The sequence below is a fragment of the Dermacentor silvarum genome, chromosome 8 (genome assembly GCF_013339745.2).
Source record: "Dermacentor silvarum isolate Dsil-2018 chromosome 8, BIME_Dsil_1.4, whole genome shotgun sequence".
NCBI lineage: Eukaryota > Metazoa > Arthropoda > Arachnida > Ixodida > Ixodidae > Dermacentor > Dermacentor silvarum.
The window spans coordinates 9908409-9933569 of record NC_051161.1 but is presented as its reverse complement, the minus strand read 5'-3'; the positions used below and the strand labels follow the sequence as shown (position 1 = coordinate 9933569).

At 46.0% G+C, this 25161-nt stretch overlaps 1 protein-coding gene across 1 annotated transcript in view; it reads right to left on the bottom strand.

Moving 5' to 3' along the window:
• Window positions 1-24722, bottom strand: part of LOC119460608 (plexin-B-like) — a 213812-nt gene extending 189090 nt beyond the window's left edge. Inside the window, exon 1 of the mRNA XM_037721629.2 lies at window positions 24514-24722. The gene's annotated coding sequence lies outside the window, so the exon portion shown is untranslated. The remainder of the gene's footprint in view (window positions 1-24513) is intronic.
• Window positions 24723-25161: the final 439 nt, after the last annotated feature.

The following is a 25161-nucleotide window of genomic DNA, read 5'->3' as shown; positions in this document are numbered from 1 at the left end:
CCCACGCTGCTTTTTTCTTCTTACCACGGGCTTGATTTAAATTATTTCATCTGTAGGTGCTGCTTTATGAATAAGCTGCAGAAGCTGCCATCAGCCAATCATTTTGGCCAGTGCTCAAGATTTCAGGCACAGATTCTCCAGGCGAGGTACTCTTTGCTATACCATTGACGGAGTGACTCAGAGGCGGAATGTTTGGCTGACAATCTGTGGTACAGGAGTTTAAGTTCTCGCAGGACACTGCGAACTTAGCTTTTATGGAATTCTTACAAAACAATTCGGTATTGTTACGACGGACAACTACATGAGTGAGACCATAACAATTGGTGTTGAAAGAAAGATATTTGAACATTTCGCTACTTGAAAGCAATATATTTCCTACAGCGGATACGGCAATAATTTAGCGATGAGAGATAGAGAGACAGAGCGAGAGACAAAAGAAAGGGGAAACGCAGGGAGGGCAACCAGGAGAGAAAACCTGGTTTGTTAAACTACACAGACAGGCGGAGCTAGACAGAGAGCACAGACACACGATCACAGCAGGTCACTTTTGCCGCACACTGTCCTTAGCTCAGTAGCACTTGTAGCACTACGATCACCAACAGCCGCGTGTACAGGTCTGTTGTCCTTAACGATCCTAGCAATGACTTTCTCGACCTTTGCTGCGATGGCTCAAGAGGTCGGCATTACAAAATGGTTTGATCTGATAATGGTATTTGATCTGTGCGAGCTAGCACAGTTGCGAGTTATTCTCTCTGTACTTTGTAGCCAACACAGTCACGCAAAATGAAATGAAAGATCTGCTTGCGATCGCAGTCATCACACGTAGCGTTGCCTGCCATTCCGATGGGAAGAGCAAAAAAAAACAACAAAAAAGAACTTAATGAAAGTCACTTGTACGAGTGACTCCTCGAGCGAAACACGCGACGCCAAGATTTCGAGATGCGAGAAGTACAACGTTGACATTGGAAAATTTTGACTCGTGCGTTGTTCTTGACAATGAAAAGGTACGACACTCACATAAGCATCGAGAGAAATACTTACATTTTACTAGGACCACCGTCCATGAGGCGATCCTTGGCTGATTTTGCAGTTGTCTAAATTACGGTAAACAACTTGTTCTAACACTGGTGGTCGCACCCATATACACGAGTTGTAACCGGAGGGTATTCCATGACAACCTCAACATAGGCCTAAAGAATCCAAAACGGTATCAAACAGAATGAACAATACCTTAGGTTCCTCCACCAGTGAGCTGACTCAATCCCGTTCTTTTTATTTTGTTCGTATTTCGCGAACCCATTCGTCCGAAGGAAAGAAGAGCAGACAGAAAGCCGGGTGTCGTGCCTCACCATCGTGTAGCCGCGAGCTGAGTTTGGCGCTCTTGTTTGTTTGCGAGACACTGGTCACAGCAGCGCCAGGGGCGTTGTAAACAGAGCAACGCGGCAGCGATTCACTTACGGGCTCTGCAGGAGTCTCGGAGAAGATGGGAGACGACGGAGAACACGGAAAGCGGGCACAGAAGAAGTCGACAAAAGGCAAAGTCGCTACCATTCAGAAGGCGTATGGCCACTTCCCCTTAGGAAGCAGCGTTTTTACGCTAAGGCGGTCCACCAGACAAACGCGTACGCACGCACGCACGAATGTTTGTAGAAGCTACTGTAACGACTTCACTATGTTGATCCACAGAAAACAAGAGGAGCACAGCAGCAGACGGGAAAACAGGTGGTGGCGTCCAATACACGGCATGCTTCGAGCTATATACGCAATCATTTAGAAATATTCGGTTAATATGGCAACAGGTCGCATGCCTAAATAGTAGCCCGCTATGCAATCGGTGTTTTGGGTGCGCGCGCACCCGGCGCCTTTCAGCTGGTGTACGAAGACGAAAACCGTGCGCCTTGTGAAGGGCACCGGGTCGATTTTATTCCGCGAACGCTTTGTGAGTGTACCCTTTTCAGTTTCCAAACACCAAAGCATAAATGATCGCTGCTAACGCTTGTGAAACTCATTTTCTGCGATGAAAGTCGACACATGTGGCGCAACTATCAAAACTGAAGACAGAGCCTCAATATAGACGGCACAAAATCTTCTATGACGAAAGAGGCCAAATATCGTATATCCCTGGCAGTTGCCTTTTTTAAACTCGTGCTGTAGATATTTCAGTATATATAATCTGCCAGAGACATCACCCCTGAGAAAATCTGAGCTTGCAAAGCTTTAACGGGGTGAGAAGGCTTCAAGAAACATGCTGCTGGGGTGTTTGTTCACCCTAATTCTTTGCTTTGCTTCAGGGAGGCATTTGTCGTGTTAGTTTCTTATTTATTGTGGTGGTGGTGTTTTATTGCTGATAGTTGCCGGCAGGACTGTGAATGTTTAAGGTGTGTGGATTGCTTGGGAAGTCAACGTATAAGTAATAGTTGTAAGAGTTGTTCAATTTAAACAGTACAATAAAATATATACTTGTTCGCAGCTCGTTGCTAGTAGTAAAATATGTATTTTTCATCCAGGGTTTGTTAAACTATAATGCACTGTATTTCATTGAGGTTGGGAAATATACTGAACTTCGAAGTATCTCGAACACACATTGCGTTCGTAGCTTGAAAAACAAGTCAAGGCCGTAGCTTCAGGTCTGGAACCGCTTTTGCTTTCTGTCCCTGTTACTTCTTTTATTCCTTAGCAGTTAGAACATAGCCCGATTCGATGGAAGTAAGAGACACATTTCTTATGCCCTTTTTGAAGAACAGGAAGCACTCATCCTCAATTCCACGCGGCATTTTAGACCATAACTTCTTGTGGGCATTAGCTTTTAAAAACCGGTGTCCGTTTAGGCCTAGAAAATTCCAACTAACCAAAAAGTATTTTTAACCCTGAGAATTTAGGCAGCACATCGTTAGACAGCTTACAGCGGAATGGGTAGTATTATAGATTATGCTATAATGAAAAAAAAATAATATCAAGTACAACCGGTTTTAAACCAAGATCGAAGAGGAAAAAGGCTACGCGAACTTCACGCCTTCACTTATTACATTTTGTTCATTCACAAAGGGAGGAATAAACATGGACGCAGCGTGAAGAGAGGATAGAATGAAATGGTATTTGAAGAGTGAATGCATGGGAAATATCAACAGTAAACTTCGTTCACACTAGAATAGTTCATAATTCTGTAAGCCTTGCTCATCACATCCTTGCCTAACGGGGTCGGTCGCGGTAGCCAGTATATTCGTGAGATGCTGCCGTCGGCAAAACAGGCACGCTTCATCACTGCTTAAGCACTGTTGCGGATTAGTTGGTCGATGGCTACGATTTAGAAAGCTCGTCGATAGCGCATGCTTGCCCGTTTACGGAACACAAGAAATAATTTGTTCTCGCATTAAATTATGGATATGTGAAGCCAGCAGACGAAAGCAAGCTAGAAGAAATGTCGCTGACACAAAACCTAATGTTCCTCGGATCCGGAAATTTTCCAAAACAGCTCGATGAATATTCGAGTCCTTTAACTGAGCTGTGGAAGAGCTTCTGCTATCACATGCATAAAAAAGTTTCACCGAAAGCACAAAATCTGCGCAAAGAGAAAAGAAGGGTAAAAAATATGCGGTAAGGTAAAATAAGGGCGGAGGGTCGAATCTCATATGTGCTCTCATTCGCGGAAGGGCGGCTTGGACCCGCCAACCAAGTGAATGCGACGGCCATTTCGCTGGGGAAACCGGGTGGGAGCCAAAGTGGAATACAGGCATTGTGAAATGTAAAACCGAAGGAATGTAATATAAAAGAAACAAATTCGCTCTTACATAACATTATTTAAAATTTTCCTTTCCCGTTCAGCAGGAGGCACGCTTTTCTTCTTGGAAGCGCAGCGCGCTGGAGCTGATTTGAAAAGGGAGGCCGATGTCACCGGCATCCGAGATTCGGAACTCTTTTGTGCCTGCTCTGCCTCGCTATACGATTCACGGTGCGGAAACTCGTCAAAAGACGTTCTCGTCGGAAAACAACCTTATTCGCGTGTGCACTGTCGCGCGTACGTCCCGTTTTTGAAAGCTGTCTTGACGAAACCTGGTTTAAACCAATGGAACGTTACAGAAAAGCAAAATCTCTATTGCTGTCGCGCAAGATGAGAGGTCTGAGCTGGCGACAGATGGTCCTTCATCCCGTTGCTCGACATTGTCATTAGAAAATCTGGTCCTTGCTTTGCTTGGTAGATCGGAATGAAAGGATTCGAGATTCTAAGGTATTGTTTACAGCTTGCAACTACACTTATAACACAGAAAATCATGACGTCGCAGAGAGCATCACTTGAAGACTGCGGAGCGTTAAAGTTCCACACATACATAACGCAACCACAAAGCAAATATCTACGTCGATGCGGACCCGCACTTTATATCACGATGACTGCTAAGCTGCATAAGGGATCTGAATCGCAGTGTTTGAGTTTGTACTTGAGATTTCCGCTCTTGTGAAAGAAATCTCGGCAAAATCGAAGAAGCTGTGCTCCGAAAACTCTTTCAAATCAAGCGCGATCTCTGCGATAGGAGTGTCAACATGCACGGCCGAGGTGTAAATTCCTTGAAGGGCTCGAGCAAAACGAGCGCTCTTGGCGAGGTTCTGGGGATAACACAACGCTAGGCTCAAAATCTCCGAGAGCCATTGTGCAAACCTATGCTCGTGCAGCAAACATGAAAGGCAAACATCTGGTTTCGGCCAAGAAAGAAAAAAGAAGGGACTCTAGGAAATGAATCTTCGTCACGAAAGCGAAATTGGGGCTGCGAGCATAAAAACTCCCAGAAAGATATAATGCGCAGCAGTTGCTAACGTCCGCTGGCAGAGCGCCGTGCTCGATAGCCATGAATTATTAACAGCGTACATTAGAGCTGCACTGCAAAGAAAGCTACAGAAAGCTAAAAGGAATAGCCGACACGCTCAAGTACAAAACGACAAATGATCGAAGGTTTAAGCATGAGGCATTAGAGAACAGATCTGCTAAGCAAACATGCATGAACTAAAGGCTCGAGTGGAATCTTCTACAAAAGTAAATGTAGGTATAGGCCTGCTTAGGCGTGAAAGTAAGACAGCCAGGAAATTATAGCTTCCACACTACAAAAGAAGCCTTGGGCGTGGTGGTGTACGCTAATGTTTCTATTCCTTTATTTTTTCTGTGTGCGGTAAAGCATGACAAGGAAGATGGTGCAGATAGGCTGGGGTGCGTAGCTATTTGCATAATTGAAAAACGAAGGAGCGCACGTGCCAGTGTGACGTAGGCGCAGCGGGTGCTTCGCGCACTCCGGACACCCGCAGTTACGCGTGGAGAGAATTAGGGGCCTCGAGGGAAGGCCTACCTCCTCGCTTCAGGCGGTGGTTACACGGTGTCCTGAATTCTCGTTGGTGCGTGTGGCCATCAGCCATTCGTAGCAAAAAAGGTTCAGAAAAGAAAATACCAACCCCGAAAAGTTCATTGGGTCTCGGAACACCCACTTTTCTACAGCTCTGACGTGCATACAACAGACGCACGCACGCACGCGGACAGGCTGTATAAATATACGACACCATAACTGACCACGTGTTCCTTTCGATGCATGTACCTTTGGCGAATGTGGCGGCTTAATCTTTTTGCAGCTAAGTTTTTTCCGTTGCACTGCCCATATTCACAAATATGTTCTTAAGCTAAAACTATTCGCAAACTATTCCAGCCGATCCTGGTACTGAACATATTATTAGCGAAGGAGGCTGGGCAATGGCAAACAGAATTTATGAACTAAAAGCTTTGCGAATTCGCCGCCTAAAGGGAAGACACGAGACTTCGCGAGCATAGCGCAAGCTTTCCATCCACGAGTAATACGTGAACGCATAAATTTGCGACACCATCTGAAGCATAAGCAGCTTATGTTTGCCGAGACGCGACGCAGACAAGAGAGAATCAAGAGTCGACGCGAAGCCAACAGAATTAAAAACTTGGGAGGACCCGAAGACCGCAGGAAGGACGGGGGTCTTGACGCGCACGTTCTCCGAGATTTCGGCGCCCACAGCTTCGCGGCGGTGCAAGAAAGAGCAGAGCAGAGCGTGGGCAAGGCGAGAATGCCGTCAACCGATGGTGGCCGCAATACGGCTCGCGTCAAACGCACGACGCGGACGACGCCTTATCCCCGATGCAAGGCCCTGCGTCCCGTCGATCTTTTGTTTACCGCGCCATCAAAGACATCCGTTCCCGCAGCTCGCCAAGCAAAGCGAAAAAAAAAGAACAACAACGCGAACATGAAGACAAAACATGGGAAAACGAGCAGCTCGGTTAAGAAGCTCGTCTCAGGCTGCAGAGAACTCGGAGAAGAGAAGAATGAGTCGACGACGCGAGGCGCTGAGCCGGAAAGAAAAACAAAGAATTTCAAAAGCCCGGGGCCGACGACAACAAGCGCAAGACGCGAACTCGCCCCCCTTAGGGCGGTAATATAGGAACCCGAGGAGGCACAAAGTCGATAGGTAAATAGAGGTTCTCGAAGCCCGGGCGTCGGTTGCGGCTGCACGCGGGGCCGACCAAGCTGCACGAAGGGACCCTCAACAACAGCAGCAGCAGGCGTCGAGAATAAACGACTTCTCGACGCCTTTCGGCGCTGCAAAAGCCTCCTGCGTGGACGAGGACGCCCGCGAGCTCCTGCGGCTGAGAGCTCGGCGAAATGAAAAGTTAGTGGAGGACAACGAAAGCCTGCCTATACACGTCAACGAAAGAGTTGAAAACAAAGTGGAGGGAAGAATGGTGAACTGAAGAGAAAAACTGCGCCAACATCAACACGGGAAATGCGCCAAGTCGACGATGTACGCCCTTTATAGCAGTGCCGGTTTACCGTAATATTGTTATGTTGTTTGCACAGATGCCATTACACGCTTGTCTAAGTGTAGTTATTTTGCCGAGAGAGAGAGAGAGAGAGAGAGAAAAGGTAAAGGAAAGACAGGGAGGTTAACGAGAGGTTATCTCCGGTTGGCTACCCTGTACCGGGGGAGGGGTAAAGGGATGCGAAAGCAGAGAGAGAGAAATAATAAGTAAAAATAAAAAATAAAGAGGAAGGAAAGAAACGAAAATCACACACACACACACACACAAAACAGAACTGTTTCTGTGGGCACTGTCACGCAGTATGCGAAGGCGTTCTCGTGTTGGATAGTGTTAACGTTCCATCCTACGTAACACAGTGCAGAGTCACAATTTGTCACTGAGTCTGGTGTCTTTTAAGTAACGCAGCAGTGCCTTCAGGGTGGCTCGCGCCGTTGTTTGTGTAGCCCAGTTTCCAAGGTTGTTCTTTTCTGTTATTGGGCGTTTGTCCAGTTGATCAATCGTCGCTGAGAGTGCTGCTCTGTGCGGGTTGAAACGAGGGCACTCACAAAGAAGGTGTGCGATTGTGTCGTTGCACCCGCAGAATTCACAAAGTGGCCTATTGGCCATTCCGATAAGAAAGGAGTGCGCATTTGAAAATGCTATACTCCAAGGCATAGACGGACTAAAAGTGTGCAGTCCCGTCGTGGAAGGTTGAACGGAATACGGAGCTGTAAATTAGCGTCCAAGGCATGAAGGCGTGCACGTGTGAAATCAGATGAACACCATTGCATCAATGTTAGCTCACGCGCAAGTGCGGAAAGTTTTTTCGCTGCCTCGGCTCTCGAAAGAGGAAATTCAACGTAGTTGACACCGTCATGGGCAGATCAGGCCGCTTCGTCTGCTCGATCATTGCCATGTATACCACAGTGACTAGGCAACGACTGAAATATTATATCGTGCCCTTCATCAACTATGCGATGGTGTACTTGTCTGATCTCTGCGACGAGCTGCTCATGTGATCCATGGCGCAGTACTGAGAGTAAACTCTGGAGGGCTGCCTTGGAGTCACAGAAGATTGACCATGGATGGGGTGGTTCCTCCAGAATGAAATGAAGAGCCGCACGGAGGGCTACCAGTTCAACAGCTGTCGAGATACTGGAGCTTCCTATAACCTTAGGAGTTACTGACATCTGTTTTCCAAGCCCTCGCTTGGGTCGTGTGACTCGGTCACTGTGCACATTATAATTTTGTATAACCATAAACTGCTTCGCTTTATCAGGATCTATCTTATCAGAAATTGTCTGTTATCACTTTATTGTTTGATTTTAACTTTATAAGAATGCATTAATTAACTCTTTCATTCATTCATTCATTCATTCATTCATTCATTCATTCATTCATTCACTCATGTAATAGCACCAAGGGCCAAATGTGCAGAGTCCATTTTCAGAAACTTTCAACTTACTACACCAATTTGACGCAATGGAAAAGCAATGTGAGCAGTATTTAATATGTATATGTTACAAAGGAAAACGTCGTAACAAAAATGGCCCTATGGCTCATCTAAATAATTCCACCATAGGCGATCCAGAGATTGGAAAAACAAGAGCGCTATAACTAAAGCTATTCCGAATTATTTTAACAGCGAACCTGTTTAAGCTAGCCGTAAAAAGTACGGTGTTTCACAGAAAGCTAGCCGCGCCGTAGCCATGGCAACCAGCGACGCCGAAGCTGCTAGAACACCTGGCGCAACCTACCGCCTGTGTATTGCGCATGCGCCGACAGCGATCGCGTTTGCCGCATTGGCGCCGGGGAACGCGGGCGGCGTTGGCAGCAGCTCGGCAGCAGCTCGGAGACTCTGCCAACGCCTCCTAGAACTTCTAGGAGGCGTTGACTCTGCGCGCAACCGGTTTCCGCCACCCCGCCCCGAGATCTGCGCATGCGCCGTGATAACGATTGTATCTGCGCATGCGCTTACCTTGAGGCAACATCTATGTAGCGTGTGCGCGGCGGCGCTCGATCAGTAGAAGCCATGGGACGCCCAAAGATGGTTCGTACTCCCGAAGAAGGGGCCGCGCTTCGCGATAACTTCCGGAAAATGCTGGGGATGACTTGATAGTGCTTAACCTAGCCCAAAAGCCAAGACTACCTAGGTGCACATCAGCTCCGCTGTTTCTTTAGCATTGCACCTCCAGTGCAAGCTACGCTATCTTTTTCTGTTCCAATCCTGTAATCCACCCTCCACGATTGGTCAAGAAATTTTGGGCCGCCCCCATTTCGCCTGTTTGTCGCGCGAAGTCCCGAAAACCGTGAGAATTTCCCACCAGATATTTATTTATTTTTTATTTATTAAATACTGCGGACACGTAGTCCTAGCAGGGAGGGCGACATATGGTACATACAATGAAAGTAAGTTTGCCAAAACAAACATAGCCATAAATTAACAAGATTAGGATGTGGATTCAATTATACAGTTCCAATCGGTTACAGTTCGACGAAAAAAAAACAAAAAATATGACGTGTAATATAATTTCTTATTCCATGGCCCTTTCGAGCATCGATAACACATATCGCGTGGACGTGTAGTCGCCGTTACAAAATATGGTGATGTCATCACCTAATTAAGAAAAACACTATTATCATTATCTAACGTGAATATCCTCGTCAACGAAGCAAGCACCTTGCCTCTAATTTTCTCAGTACTGTTCTTTGCCTTCACCTCGAATGTATTTTCTGCAAAAGGCCGTCCGCTAAAATGCGAATCGACAATTTTTTATCCAGATAAATTAGCTTAACTTAACATATACCCATAGATCTTGTCGCTGGGTCTCGTTTTTACTGTTGAATTTTTTTTCTCTCTCCCTTACCGAAAAAGCAGCAACAACTCCGCAATTTTTATATTTTCGTCTACTCAATATGATCTTACTTCAAGACAAACACGCAAAAAGATCAGAAAAAAAAAACGCGCTTTATTTGTGATAGCGTTATTGGGTGGTCCCCGGCTTGCACTGTGTGCATGTCGCAACATTGCAGCTATGGTTTCCTGCGTCGCGTGGCCGTTTTGTTAACTTTCTATCGCAAACTTTTAAATCCCCTCTTTGAAGTGCGCTTTTCGATCGTTGCCCTCAGGTGAGATATCTCGACTGCGGGGATTTTTATAGCGTTTCTGGCTGTCGCTAAGCTTGCGTTCGAGGAGCAACGTCTGCGGCTTCCTACGTGTAAGCTTTTATTTGTCGGCACTTAAACTGCCGAGAATGTGCTGTTGTACGACGGAACGAGACAAACGCATGCGCACCGAGCCTTGATGTGTGTTCTTAACATACCTTGTAAAGAGTTAACTAATGCTGAAGTGAAATATTAACAAAACATTTTCATCTAGCACTGTTGCAGGCTTATATTGCATCGATAGTTTACAATAAATGAGATGGGTCACTACCTCGTTGGTTGCTTTTTGCAATCGCGGATGTTATTTCGAGATTCTCTTTTCATTGCAAGAGTGTAGGGTTTTTTACGATGTCTTGGGCGAAGATATTGATTAACTGGGTGTATATGACTGTTGAATTATTCATGAAGTAAGCTAGACAAACCCAAATAATGCGTACCTAAGTGTTTGTTGACGGCGGCAGACACTTTGGCGAATTACACAGCCTTGCATGTACTGGCGTTACTGGTGCGCTAGCAATCTGCGCTGAGCATGAAATTGAATGTTCAGGTGTTACAAATTACCGTGCTCTCTGGTTATGCATAATGTGTGGAAGGTTATCCTTCGTTCGAATGATGTTTTATTTCTTCGATTATTTTCCTTTTCTGTCATGTTTTCACTGTTCCTGACTCACTGGGTTTTATTTTTGACTGTCTATAGGATAACCGAAATGTTCGGTGGCCTAATTTTTCAGGCTAGCACCATTTATTAAAAAACAAAACAGAATAATACACCTTTGTTTTCGGTTTTTCTTAGCGAAGCACCCGCTCACACTAATTATGGGCGGCTGTCAATGCTTGTTTATTTTATTTCAGTTCTGTTTGGCGTATGCTAGAATCTTAATTGCTTGTCCGTCAGTCTACTACAAGGTGTCAGCAGCTATATTATTTGGCACACGAATAATTTAATCGCTCACACTATGCTGTGAAAACGACTGCATTGACGCGGAAGCTTCCAGAAAAAAAGGCTTTGCGGGAACAACCAGGAGCTTAACTTATAAGGCTGTTTTCTTGCAACGTTTGTTTTTGGTTTGCCGGCACCCATGAATTGATTAGTAATAGGCGACGAGGAAACCGCTGCTGGCGCGGCGACCAGCCGCACACGGTATTTTCTTCGTGATTGTTTGGTTATATATATATATATATATATATATATATATATATATATATATATATATATATATATATATGTGACGCCCGCTGCCGCCCTCTTCGTTTCTCTAATATCAACAACATTTAGTAAATTTCAGCTGTAGAGAGGTTACCGTTGCTCTGATCACACGAAGAAGTCATTTTCTTTACAGTTCGTCAAGCAATTCCGTCCTCTTTGCACTAAAGCTCCGGCATGTAGAGTTCAGCGTAACCGAATTCATTGCATTGTGTGAAAAGGGGATAATTATCGCGCCCATGTCTTGAATTTCCAGTCTGTGGTGAATGTACTTCCTCTCCAGATTTTATACAAAAGCATGACTTCATTTCGGTAGAACTCTTATCAGAACACATGGTTCGAGCGGTGAAATCCAGAGGGAGTGGAAGTAGCAGCGACTTGTCTCCTTATAGAAGTACATTCGCACATGCATAGAGTTGTCAACGCCCTTCGCAAATGCTTCTTGCTCCTTGTGGTGCACGCCGACCTCATCTGCCGAAGGCGTGTCGACGAGTTTAAGCCTATGCGCCTACACCGGTACCGGACAGGCGCACTGGAGCTCTCGCGACGAGCGCCTAGCCACTTGAGCGTCGCCAGCAACATGCGCCGAAAGGATCGAAAGGAAAGTGCGAATGCGCTGGCAGCGAGCACCGCTGCCTTAGCGTTGGAGTCGCGAGAAAAGGATGCCACTTTGCTGCGGAGCAACAAAGGGCGGGACTATGGAACGACGGAAAGTAAGTGGCGATTCGAAGCAGAAGGGAAGATGAAAAAAAGAAGGAAAAGTAGCCGTTGAGGGTGCAAAGGAATCGCGTAGGAAAAGAAGAAACAATGGCTGTCGGCGCCCAAAGTGCGGAGAAAAAAGGACTTGGACGAACAGGAAGGAAAAGGCGAGAGAAGATTGGCAACAGCGGGCAGGAGCTGCTCCGTCCTCAAAAGACGTTCCATCAGCGCCGTCTCGAGAGCGGCTCGTTCACCCACGCAAAGTGGCCGCCGCGTCGCTCTTGCGCGCCTTACTTTATTTTTGTTCTGCTTTTCTTTTTTTTTTCTCTTGGGATCCCAAATCCCGTGGTCGAGTGCGATGTAATTACGGAGCGGGAACAGGCCGCCTTCGCCGCCGCCTGTTCTTCGTGCCGGGCCGCAGATCTCGGTTCGCGGGCGCCGATGCCGATTCTGTTGTTTTCATCTGGACATGCCGGCCATGCGGGCCACTGGAAGCTATAAGGTAAACAAACACAGATGGCCAAGGCATCGTCCGGTCAAGGCGCGGCAATGTGAAGGAGCGGAAAGCAACAAACGTTTGTCCCAAGATTCGACGAGGAGATTTTGCCGCCCACTTCGCCATCCGGCCACTTCATCGAAGATCACCCTCTCTATACCTCCCGACTTATGTTTCTCGGGAACACGTCTGGTTTTGCTTTAACTTTCCAGGATTAATTTAGCGTTCACAGCATCGGCGCTACTCTGACGCGAATGGTACTGAGCCTGTCAGCGACCAGATTGGCAAAGTTACTCCTGCCGTCAGGCCATCCTCTCACTTAATTAAAACGAATAAAAAGCACCCGCAACGAGAATATAAAATACATGCTTTCACTTCAGACAAAATCAACGCCTGCGAACGTCAAAGGCTGACCAGTATTAGCGAATCACAGTACCGAATGCGCCAATAGAGATACATCTGAGAGCGTCTGCTTCCGTTTACGCTACAGCAGCCGTCGGCTTTAAACAGAGCAAGGAAGACACCTTTATGACATTTTAACGTTAATAAACAAGGGCTGCGCAATGCAAATGTGAAGAGCTTTGGAGGGAAGACGTATTAATGTAGTGCATTCAAGGCATTCCAATCAGAAATTGTCAGCACACTCAGCAGGAAAAGCGATCGGGCGCTTAAGGAGCGTACCGGTTAATTGTGACGGGGACTGGATCTGTTAACTCGGACCACTCCATTTTCATGCTATCATGGCAAGGAAGACGCGCATTGGCATGGGCATGGTACAACCCTTAATGTAGGCTCCACTAAATTTCCTGCATCTAATATACGCAATCACAGGGCCTGTTGAAATGCCGAAAGACAGGCAGAGCCAGAAATTGCGATGTGCTTAAGTTCGCCTTACCACGGTAATTCGGGAAACGGGCTGCAAACTCGGCAAACAGCAGACTAAACTGCGGGCTTATGTCGTAGTCCTATTTGATCTTCTTTCCCGCACTCTTCATTTTGCTCCTAAGCACGGTGGAGACGCCTCGCTCTTGAGCGCTCTGTTGGTGAGAAGGGAGCGAAGACAACAACAAACCAAGGCTATGGTGCAGCCCTCTTCGCCGCTTCACTCTTTCTCTTCGCTTGCGCCGAATCAGGCGGCGTTCCGAGGCGACGCGGTTTATCGTGGCGCTGGAGATTTAATGCGCTTCTTCGAAGGTGCAGAAGCCGTGCCGTATAATTTCCTACCCAGAAGACGACGTCACCGCCTCGACGGATCACCGTTGGAGACGACGCCGGTATGAGAGCACGCTCACGGGCACTGAGCCTGAATTCATCTCGGGCGAGTGTGATTATTTTGCAGCGCCTAGCACGCTTACCTTTCACTCTCTCTTTCAGTAATAATATTTCAGCGCAATCACGCAGCGTCATTGAAGCTAAAGCTGGCGGCATCTAATTGAGAGAGAGCGAGACAATACTACAGCATCACTTCGTTTCGCGGCATGAACATTCGCAGAATAGTCGCATGGTCTCTGTGTGGGTAAACAAACGAGAGTTCTTTCATGTGAAAGTAATCAAGCATGTATGCACAGAATTTAGAATTTTAATCTTTAGAAAACCTGTGACAACAGTGTTACTATTTATTTTGTGCATAAGAGAATCATCCCTAGGTTGCGTTGGTCACAAAGAAGAAACAGAGTATGTATTCTGTGTAAGTGAGATGCAAAGTGCAGCTGTCAAAAAAAAAGACATAACAGGATGGAGCTATTACATGTTCCCGCAATGTGTTATGGAAACAAGTATGCAATACAAGCACTGCATACTTTCTTGCGCTAACAGAGAATACTCAGTAGCTTCCACAAGGTTGCACACATTTAGTGAGGTTGGACGCACTGATGCGTTTAGCAACACATCTACGACCTATGCCATATAGGCGTGTTCCTTGTCGAGATACCTCAAGGAGAGGGAAGACCTAGGATGTAAAAATAGAGGAAGACCGCTTGCCTTCTTCGCAGGGTTCTCTCATGGGATGAGTCTTTGTAGTGTCTGCATTAAATTTGCTCTTCACCTCCTTTGTATTAAATCTTGCCTCTTGCTTCACTCTCATTTTGGTGCCATTGAACTGTCCTTCGCCTGAGGGAACACTGTTACACGACGGCTTGGGCAACCCTTTGCCTTGTTCGCGTCTCTCGGGTACCGTAGTTTAGTTTAAGAGATGCAGCATCCCAGCGATGGTGATCAAGCGCCTCAGCCAAGCAGTGTTTTTTATTGTTTTTTTTTTGTTATCTTCCTGTTTCTTTCATGTCTCCACTGCTGTTCTATGTCGTTTCACCAGTACTATAGCTAATTGAATGTTTCTTAGCTAACTGATCCTGGCTCTATCTGTTTTGTAACACTCCTTCTTGGCAGATTCGGCAATCGCAACTTGACACGGTTTTGCGAGTGAGATGGAAGCTCTGTAAGAACAACCCTGCTTTCATTTTGTTTTTTGTAGAAATTTGTGGGAGCGTATAAATAACGCTAAATGTACGTGCACGCGGTCGTGTAATGTATTTACTTTGTTTCTTGGGATGCACCGGCCTATGCGGCCACTTGTGATGAACTGAACGACGAAAGCTTTAGTGCATGTGTGTGCGGGCGTAATGTGAACTTTTCTCCTGCTTATTTCTAGACCTCTTTCCTCCCTTCTCTTGTGCACACTATCCAGACGGGCTCAGCCTGGTTGGCGTCCCGGCATTTCACTTATCGCGTCTCCATGTGACGTCTCGCAGTGCATGCGCTGCAACTACAGTGTCTGAGCAAATGAGACTTCTACTTGGTCTTTTGCGTGCAAAAGAACGCGAAGTAAATAAACAACTGAGTGGCCTTTAAGTAAGGGAGCCAGGTAGAGGCAAGCTGCACGAGTAAGGATGCCAGTGAAGTTAAACTTGACACTTCACTTCCTTTGCGGATATTAGCTGGACTGTCACATCAACTTTTATAGACTGAGCATTAGTAGTTAGACTGCTGAAGTGAATTAGTTTGTCGTTGTTTTAACTACGTAAAAGGGAATAAGGAGAAGGAAGGGAGGGGACCCTCACGCTGATATAGGCACGAGAGGGGCCGTAGTTGGAAGAAATCATAAATACGTATTTTATTTTGATGTGTTCTAGTAGATGGCGATCTTGCCTCTTCTGAGCAGATAAAGAGCGTTTATGAGTTCCGAACGGAACATACGAACTACGTCTTAAAATACTGAACCGCTTTGTAACAAATCACGCGTACCAAGTAGAAGGTCATCTCGAATAAGCATTTACGTGGTTCCGCTAAGCAAGAGCTAAGCTGGCATAGGTGCCGCAAAAGATAATAGAGTACGACGGCACGTGTTGCCACGATAATCGTAATTTGACGTGAACACTTGCTTGAAGAAATCGATGAAGATCCACTCGTGCTCATTTTCTTTCCCGAAGGCTTCACGACTCTTGGTAGTATTACCGGGGCTGTGCTTCTATTATATCAACATTTTTGTATTCGTGAGCAACCCTAAGTCAAATGCCACTGTCCGCAAAATGCATCTAAACATTAGCCTCCAAGGAAAAGGTGCATGGCCGATTTTCAATTCCAGCTGAAAAACACCCCATACAGTGGATATATTTGTAGAAGTTTGTGACACGGTATCACACTTAATGAAAGGACTACTTTAACACGTGAGATGTACTATACTAAAAATATTCCTGGCAAAGCAGAAGTAAGCCGTGCCTAAATATCATGGCTTTTAGTTGAAGCACACAAAGTTACGCTGGTCCACTTAATGAATGTCACCCTCGAAGAAGAATATACAAGGCTGTGCGCTTCTTGCAATTAGCAGTCGGAGTTTATTTGACACGATGTACTACAATATGGCCAGGTATCGCTCCTGTCGACTGCAACTGCTTCATTAGGATTCGTTCCGAGCTGCAAATGGTGTTCATGAATATCAATCACCGGCGCTACCCACGATAAGAAAACGGTGAACCCGAGAAAATGAGTCCTTACTCTTTTTCCCCCGCAAGATACCGCTGTATTAGGTGAAGCCATTCGCTTAGGGTAGCGACAGCAGCAGAACACCGGGGCTGACAGAGCGAAGACGGGAGAGCGAAGTGGTGGTTGGGTAAAAAGAGGGGGAAGGTCGTTAATTTGTGAAATGAAATATGCGTCACTTAGCGGGCCTCATAAGAGCGGCAGGGGGAGGCTAGCGTAAAAGCAGAAGCAGTGCATTAAGCCAGATCTATTATCGTCGAACCTTCCATCTACCCGAGCCAAGTAAGCATGTGAACGGTGTAGAAACAAAGACAACTATGGAGACAACAAAGAAAGAGCGGCCGCTGGGGGCAAAGAGAAATGCCGACAGCACAGACATACGCTGTAATTGAATCAGCGAAACATAATCACCGCGCGCTAAGAGCCACACTGTTCTAGCAGCAGAATCTTGTCATTGCGAGATGCGTTCGCTCCACTAGCAGCTCGGCAATTGATTGCGCTCGCTGCACATTAACTTTGGAAGTCCATGGGCGTCCGGCCCAGATGGATACGCTTAATACAAGCCCGTGAGCGAAGCGAGCTCTTAGAAGCCTTTTGTCCTCGAGCTGTAATGCTCTTGTTTCTCGCTGTCCTCGCATATTGTTTTTATTATCTCGCTCGGTTCACTGCCTGCGTCTGGGAACATTGCGCAGCTTCAATGCATTAGAGAGGCACTTTAGTCTCATGAATGGCTCCACTAATGAGGTATTATGCCAGCAGAGACGCTCGAAATTTTACAATCACTCTGCACTGGGAACCCACAATGACTTTCAGCGATAAAGTTGTTCGAAGTAAACAAAATCCCCTCTTTTTTTCATATCTCCTGCTGTTTTCATTTAGTGAATTCCTAGAAGTATTGAGAAATGAACCGCAACACGCATGGCTAAATTATTCTTACTTTATCAGCAAGCTTAAAGTGTTTCTTCTAGCTCACTGTGGTTGCTATCAAATGTTGTTCTTCATTGTTCAATTGTACGATGGCTCACATTGCTTAGCAACTGCCAGAAGTGGTGAATCGTTATTTTCTACTTTGATAATATTTTGGGGAGACATTGGAAAGAGCTGTTAATAAAAAATTCTGACAGAAACCATGTCAAGATGACGGTCCACGTTAATGCAATTAGCATTGAAGCAATACAGCGGCCCAGCGCATTGCCACCGCCGAAACACTTCATGTATGAGATGTGGCTCCCCTCTCGCGCTTCCCTTTGCACACGCTGCACCATCTAATGGCGCCGCAGTGAAATCCGCGCATTGCGCATGCGTAAATATATATGCAGACAAGGTTGTCTGAATATTTATCACGTGGCGTAGATTCCGCCCAGCACCAGAGAAATGTTAAACGTTTTTTTTTTTTTTTGTCATTGAAGAGCTGCACATACCCACCTCCACGCACCCAGTGACCCAAGTTGGTCCGACAGTTGGCTTCAAACCGGGAACCCTCTGCATAGCAGCCAAGTGATCTACCCATTCATTAGTCTGTGGCCTACCCAGTGATCCAAGTTGGTGCGAACTAGATTAGATACAGACAGACATACCGACAGACGTGCCGCAAACTGGGTGACGTTCCCAAGAAATGCTAAACGCGCATTCAAATGAAATACTAATTTTTAATTTTGCACTTATCGCGACCAGGATTCCTCGGTAACTCGAGTGTTCTTAGGCAACTTGAAGAATGTAAAAGGCCAGCCCGATTCCTTTCTTTCCGCTTTAAGTGATTTCCCTTACCTACAAACGGAACGTGCATTTGGTGTACCTCCATGCCTTGCCTTCACCTTTCTCTATCTCTCTCTCTCTTTGAGCGCTCATTTATACTCTGCGCTTCAATACATCTACGCCGTGAAGTGAAAATCCGCTGTAATATACACGATCTCCTTTCTATGTCTCCCTCACTTCAAGATACAAGCAATGACCCGCTAAAGTCCTAAACCTCTATTAGGATAATATTATGCACTATCGTCTCAATGCTATGTCTTTTTAGGCCGCGTACAGTCTCTAAGAATATGTTTCTCCATCATCACAGGAGCACAAGGTATTTGTTACATGATGACTGATAAAAATGTTTTTATTAAGGGATGGGCCTCGAAGGCCTAAATCACTCGCAGAAAGTATTCTTTCACGCTTTCTGATTTTTCATATCGATTTATAAGCTCTGGAACTGGTACTTTGTAAGAGGTTTTACCATAACATTGGCTTAACGCAATTTTAACTATGCTATTAGCGTTAAAAATACGTTTTCTGCACTCAATGAATATTTGAGTGCGTGTGTAGTCTGCATTAGAGGCCCAGAAATGATATATGCCGCCTTGAATTTTTGAAACGGCAAGATAATTTTCAGGAAAACACATGGAGATACGGTAGCATACTGTTGAGCCAGGAAAAAAGATGTTCAAGTGAAAACTTTTCTGGCTAAACAGCCAGGTTAGCCCCCCTCTAGCAAGTACGTTCAGAGCAACCAATACACCAAAGTTACACGTAATTTACAGGTGATTAACTAATGGCGCAAATAATAATAAAGCAGTTGCATGCGCAAAATGCATGCGCCTTGATAGTTAGGTCTTAAATGATTCTTTCTGTTAACTTTTACAGCAGGCGACTTGGGATATTTCAAGATCAAGCCCTCTCCAGGTCAATGCAAATATATAAGTCGAGCCGGCGCTAGAGGCAGCAGTTGACGCGAAAGTGCTTTCTTTTGTAATGAATATTTGCCAACATGGAAAGCAGAAGCGACTGCACGCCGGAATTATCCTCCTTCCTCAGCTTTTCACCTACTGCGGAAAGCGCTGACCAGACCGAAACTATTCCAAGGAATGACAGAGTTCGTGACGGAAGCGTACGTGATACGCATTTCAAGGGAAGGCGACAAAGTTTCGCCATAGCGTCCGGTTCTCTGACCACGTCCGGCCTGCGGCGCGCATAGAGAAGGACTGAGACTGCACGGATATACTACGTACAGATGACCGCTCTGAGCCTTTCTCTAGTATAAAAATGAGGTTTCGCGGGTTTAAATATCAAAAGCAAATCTCAGTGGCGCATTTCAAGAAGGAGAAACTGGGGCACTCTGTTCGGTAAAAAAGTTTAAAAAATGCTGAAAGGAATAAAATCTTCAAGAAGCACTAAGGTGCCTGTGCGGATGTGCGAAAAGGACTCACTTTGAGCACAGAGAATTCGAAAACAGGCTCGCCACTGATAGGTAGACATCAATGTAATTTGAAGAATTCTGATAGCAGTGCATAATAGCACACAAGTGGGCGAGTGTGTCGATCGAAGGCCAGCTGCCTAGTCAATCCTTAGAGTGCTCGATAGCGACATTGAACGCAGTATCGTATATAGAAGGTCACGGATACCTTCTAAATATAGTGCTATCGAGCGGATTTTGTCAATACGAGCGACTAAGAAACATTCACAGACTACATATTGCTCACTCGGGTAACAAGAGATTCATGGCGTTATAGAGCGTTATGGAGTGGTCGTGTAACTGAGATTTGTGCACCGAACAAAATAGGTAAGGCACTCGTTCACCACAATCAGTTAGATCGTGCCGTAGACTGCTAGATTTTAGATGTCTCAGTTTCTTATGACAGCTTCCCTTTAACTGAGCACTTTTAGTATTTACATGATAACTCTCCTGTCTCTGATTTCCTTTCGGCACTCGTCAGTGCGGATACCATTAGGTTTCCTTGCAGTAAAAAACCTTATTACAGCGATAGCGTTCATGAGCAGGCGCTTTTCGTGGCGTCTGTTGCAGATATATTGTCCATCACCATGTATCGGTGCCTGAAAAAGTGGTTTCAGAATAATCCCAATTTAGCCACTCAGCATATGTGGTCCACAATGTGTGAACCGCGCCGTGTCGTTGTCAGCGTCACAATGCCTACATCGTACCGTTTTTGATGTCGTTGTCGCCACGTCGTGCTCAGCAGCGCAACGTCAAAGCCACTAAGTAATTACGGCGGGTAGCTAAATATAAACTGGCCTAAATATAGAAGTTAAAATGTGCTTTTCTTGTGTGTGTTTTTTTTTTTATGGTAGTTTAGCGTTCAGCTAGGTGGCAAGACATCGCCGGTGAGACGCTGCACATCATTGCCGTCGTAGTATGACGAGCGTTTAACATGGCTGTACGTAGCTGGTGTAAATTCTGAGAAGTTTAATTTGAAGTAAATGAGAAGCTGTGATGATGCATACACAAGTAGTCATTATTGAGCCGAAAGCCTAAATAATGCCTGCTTGTGTATGCATCATAGCTCATGGATCGAAAAATTCGAAGACCATCCCTCGTTATGGCACCAAAATTCAAGTGACGTCTCAGGTGACGTCTCAGACACATTAAAGAAACTGTTATCATGACTAGAAGTAAGTTTGAAAAGACTGCAAACTGCGAACATAGCCACATTTGGTGACGCACGTGCCAGTAAGCCATCAATTTTTTTATTAATGAAAGAGGTCGATTACCTGTGTTAACGTTGAACGGACACCCTTCTAAATAATAATTGTGGCCACAAAAGTGTCTGAGTGTGGCTTTCGCGGTTTTGTTCGTATTTGCTGAGCAACGTACACGTGTCTTATGACGTTTTCAGGTGTATAAGTACGCCTGTGAGAACTGGAAATAAATCTGTTGTTGAAAGTTAGCGCTGCGTGTTTGTCTAATGTGCCTTTCCGTGTCCCTCTCATTCTGCCTGCGCGACAAGAAAGCAGACGAACGAAAAAGAAAGAGAAAGCCACGACCATTATAACCACGAAGCACCAGTGGCGGTGTCTAGGCAACCGGAAAAGAGAACACGTAAAGAGAAAAACACGCGAAGAGAAAACAAGTAATAGAAAGTAACAACGCACTCGAATGAGAATGTCAAAATAGTAATTTAATGAATGTTTAGCGAGCGCGCAGGCTTTCGCCTTCATCCTCTTTAGCGTGGGCTATAGTGACTGTCAACTTTTTTATCATCCTCAGCCTAACTACGCGTAGTGTTTACGATGTGCAAAGTCACAAAAGCTCTGTTGAGCTTCTTGAGTTGCACCGGCCTGTATGACCACTTTTGAAGGACTAAACGATAAACGCTTCATTGCGAGTGTGAAGTTCTTTCCATTTTTGTCATCTCTCAGTTCCCTTTCCTCCATCCCCATTGCAGAGTGGCCAAACGGACTCAGCTTGGTTAACCTCCCAGCCCTTCCCTTTCGAATTCTCTCTCTCTTAAAGTCTAACTTTTGTTCTCTGTAGGACGAAGGTTTCTCCCATCTATTTCCAAATACTACTGTATGCATAAGTGACACGCTCTGGTCGTCTGCTGTCGCTGATCAAATATTTGTTGTGAATTCACTGAGCGCGGGAATGCCTGGGATAGTGTTTTGGTCGCCACTATAATCGTTATCTGAGATGTACATCACTACGACAACAAACCTAGGTTATACTAATGAACTAACCCAAGCAAACACTTTGTTGAAAGAGAGGCTGTAAATGGGACATTCATTCTCATTAGTGTATGCAACAGATGGGAAAGCCATCTGAAGGAAAGGGATTTGGCACTCAGTAAACTACTACAAGTTTGTCAGAACAACTGCCTGCATTTGGTATCATCATTGACTCCCCTATTCAGAAAACGGGCTGCCAGCGCGCATACCCGGGAATAGGTAGTGTGATGAGCATAGGAAGCTTGCCGTCACAGGATGGAGTACGCTCACAGGTGAAAGCGGTAATCGCAGGTCACCGGGAGCAACTTTCGTCTGGCAGAGAACGTAAACAAGATGATGATTATTATGATTCAGAAAGCGGAAAATACCGTCGCCTAATGTGCACAGCCAATCGACTGATCCCGCACCATTTCGCAGGAGCAAAAATCAGAGTAAGCATTCTTTGCGCCTATGCATACCGCGCGTGCACTCCGGCACCCCAATTGCAGGTTGCGTTCATTGTCGAACACCCACTGATATTGCCCTTTTTGACCAGCTTGCTCTCTACCTACACTACCACCATGGACGGGCCGGTGAACACCCTGTTCTCTACGGAATAACGCAACGAAACAACAAACGCAACTTAAACAGCCGCACAATATGTGTACGCCCTCAAGCGCACGATTCTTCAATAAACCGAGTAGATCTCTCGAATCGTTCGGCTATTCTCTTACATGGGCAGTCATCGTCGATGGTCCCTGCAAAGAATCTTTTTTTAATCATCCCCTGTTGACTGCCGTCCGACCCCGGTAAAAATGTGGACGGAGAGCCGCTCGGACGACTGACGATGCGCGGAAAGTAAGAGAGTGGAAATATAATTTGTACATTATCCCAACGCGAGTTGCGTGGAACCTGCCCGATGCACGCACGGTGAAATCAGCCAGTGCACTCGTGCTGAAAGCTTATGCAGGACTGGCTACAACACAACGTCAAATCCATGAGTTTCGGTGCCAAACTAACTACACTGTCAAAGGAAGCGAGAAAGCAATTGCCTTCCTCAGCTAGTGCAGAAAGGGTTGCGAAAGAAAGGGACGCACAAATTCACAAGCTTAGACGGGAACACACTGAATACCTACTCCAGACCGTGCACGTGCTAACGCCGACATAGTTTTATTTTGAATTGAACCGGTTATCAAAACTAGTCTCGTTAAAATCTGGCGTGCATTTCTTTGATGAGATTTCTTGCAGTGTAATGTTACAGCCGACAAAACGTTCGATGATGGTCCGCAGCTTGATCCTCGATATGAATTTCTTATGAAGAATCTGTGCACGCCAATTTCTTAAATGTTGTGCTCGCTAGCGCAGAAGTGAGATGATCTGCCTCGCAATGTGAGCCTTCTAGCGCTCATACTTAAATTGTTGTTACTGTGGTTTGTCTTTTTAGGATGTAATGAACTGTCGAATTATCAACGAGTAAGACGTTCATGGTACTCATGGTAAGTGCCGCACAGCGGTGTTTAATAATTCATGAGTTTTTATCATCAAAAAGGTACACTGCGGCTATGAGCGACATCATGTTGAAAGTCTCGGATTTATTTTGAGTAACTAAGGCCGAGGTTCAGACGATGGACTACACGGCTTATTCCGTCCGCCGGCAGGCCTGACATGACTGAGCTGGCACTGAATAATTGGCGTGAGCTGGATATCTGCCGCACCGTTATGCGCGGCTTAAATATGTACTACAAAGCGACGTCACATTGTACCGAGAATAGAATTAAGTATTTTCGTTAGCTGTGATAATCCAGCTACAACGTTCATTATATACGGAATTTACAGGTGTTTGTTTTTAAATTCCGCTTCCTTACAATGTGGCCGCCACGACTGGGAATCGAACCAATGACTTCGTGCTTCACAGTGGAGCACCGCAGACGCTGCACCACCCTGCTGGTCTCGCTGAGTGCAAAATGTAGCGAGAGGGCCTCTTACGTTTGCCCAACCGCCATAGTTTGCTTGACTTGAACACTCATGCGCAATGAAAACAGGTAAAAGGATAGCGTATGCCTAATCTCGCAGGTCATGGAAGATGAGCGGCACTTTAAGGTAAGCGCACTGTAGCCGCTTGAAAGCTCACGCCAAACAGAAAGAAACCCACGCACGCCATGATTCATTTATCAGCGCGGCGTAGTGTGCCACTACACGCTTGTCGTTTGGCATGTCTGATTCTACTTCACGTCTTCATTCTTCACGACTCTACGTAAAAAACCTCGTTGATCAGTGCTTTTCTCTGAACAGTGCAAGCGATATGCTTCAACAACCCAGCATCATTGTCGAACCTCTTTAGTATTCCGTTGGCTCATGCCAGAGAAACAGTCACTTAAAGCAATAGCGTTCTGATGGCTCTATCCAGAAAAAGCCTATAAATACATCGTACAGCGGGAACAAGCACATTCGAAGTTCTGCCTCATGCAACAGGGTTCACATAAAACACGAAGAATTTAAAACACTAAACACCAGCACCATCTGTCATTACTTTAAGCGGCCGAAGTCAGAGTTTGTGCGATTTGTATTTATATATCAAGGATCATGACTTCTTTCACACTTCATAAATGCTTAGACACTGTCATAGCATTACAAAATCAAGTAATGACATTGAACTTGAGCTCGTGTTTCACTTCGTTCTGCGCACTTGAATGGAGCGAGGTGATAGCACTTCGCACACGTGCATCGCGAAAGCGCCGTCCAGCGCGTACGTACCGCTTGACTACGGCATCATCGCTCGGTGAGCTTTCTCTGGGAACTCGTCACAGGCACTGCGCTTTCTCCCGCCACTGTGGATCGGAAGAGAAGTGCCGTCCGATGCCGAAGACAAGCACTCGAAGAGCTGAACACTGCGGTCCCGCCGCGACCCGGCGAAGCTACCGAGAGCGTGGCAGTAGCGCGACTGCTGCAGGAGGCACCCGCGCTCCCAGTGGGGACACCGAACGCGAACTGACTCAGCGCCAGAAGGCTTTCGGGCGAGAAAGCGACCCTCGAGTGGGACGGGATCAATCCCATTCCCTGCTAGGGAACGGCCTAGGGAAGACGGGAGCCGCTGGGGAGCCGGCTCGGGGTAATGTGGAGAGGGGGGTATCGGCGCTTTTCCTCCTCTGCGTTTCGGAAGCATGGGCGGACTCGTGCTCGCGCCTATTCGTGAGCGAGGTGTCAGTGCCCGCATCTCCAAAGTTCTTACGTAATTGGACTCTGCGACCGGCCGTCACCACTGATTGTCACATTGTTGTACCGACGGTATCATGACTAGAGACCGGAACTTTAGGCAAAATGCTTACTTATTACCTTACGTCCTTATTCGGCATGTTCGACACGAAGGCACGAACATATGTGTTTAGGGATATTTTAGTGGCA